A 789-nucleotide genomic window follows, 5' to 3' on the forward strand; every position below is an offset into this window, starting at 1 on the left:
TTTAAATAATTATTCAGCTTTTTTGCCAGCAGATAGTCTGGCTTTCAAAACTAACCTAAAGGCTTGAAGTTTAATGATATAAACAAACCATTGGCACTCAGTGACTTTCTAATAAAAGCAACAGCAAGGCAATTACTATTGCTATATCCAAATCATATTCCAGTAACTGTCCTAGAATGGCAAATGGTCCAAGCAGAACAAGTATTCAACCAGGAGTGAGGAGATGCTCCTATCAGCCTGCCCTTTCTGCCTCACAGCTCTGGTGAGAAAGGCATAAAGAATGGGCTGCAAATGGTGTTTATTATTGAAGTATTTATTAAACATTTTGGAAACTTTAAGTCTACCATACTAATTGTTTCTCTACAAAGGAGGGGGATCTGAGTGCATATCAATGAGACATGGCTAAAATGTTTCACTTATAAATAAAAAGTCTTATCCAATTAATTTTTTAAGCACTTGTATATAATATAAACTAATGTAAGAATGACGGGGGGGAAAAGTTGCCAAAAAAGCACTTGAGAGCAAGGAAAAGATGACTTTTTCTTGGTTTCTGCTTTTGTCATATTAAAAATGTAGGCTTTTAAGAAAAATCAATGGACAAAAGAATATTTACTTGTCAAATACATTCGACAAAATTGGGGTGAAATGCACAAGGGATTGAAAGGCATTTCAGCAAAAACTAAAATAAAATTTAAACGCTGAATTTGGATAAAAAAGAATATAATGCCAATTAAATTGATCTGTGATCTTCTCCCATTTACTATGACATCAGTACCTTCTCCTTCCATA

The sequence above is a fragment of the Galeopterus variegatus genome, unplaced genomic scaffold (genome assembly GCF_000696425.1).
Source record: "Galeopterus variegatus unplaced genomic scaffold, G_variegatus-3.0.2 Scaffold49175, whole genome shotgun sequence".
NCBI classification, from domain to species: domain Eukaryota; kingdom Metazoa; phylum Chordata; class Mammalia; order Dermoptera; family Cynocephalidae; genus Galeopterus; species Galeopterus variegatus.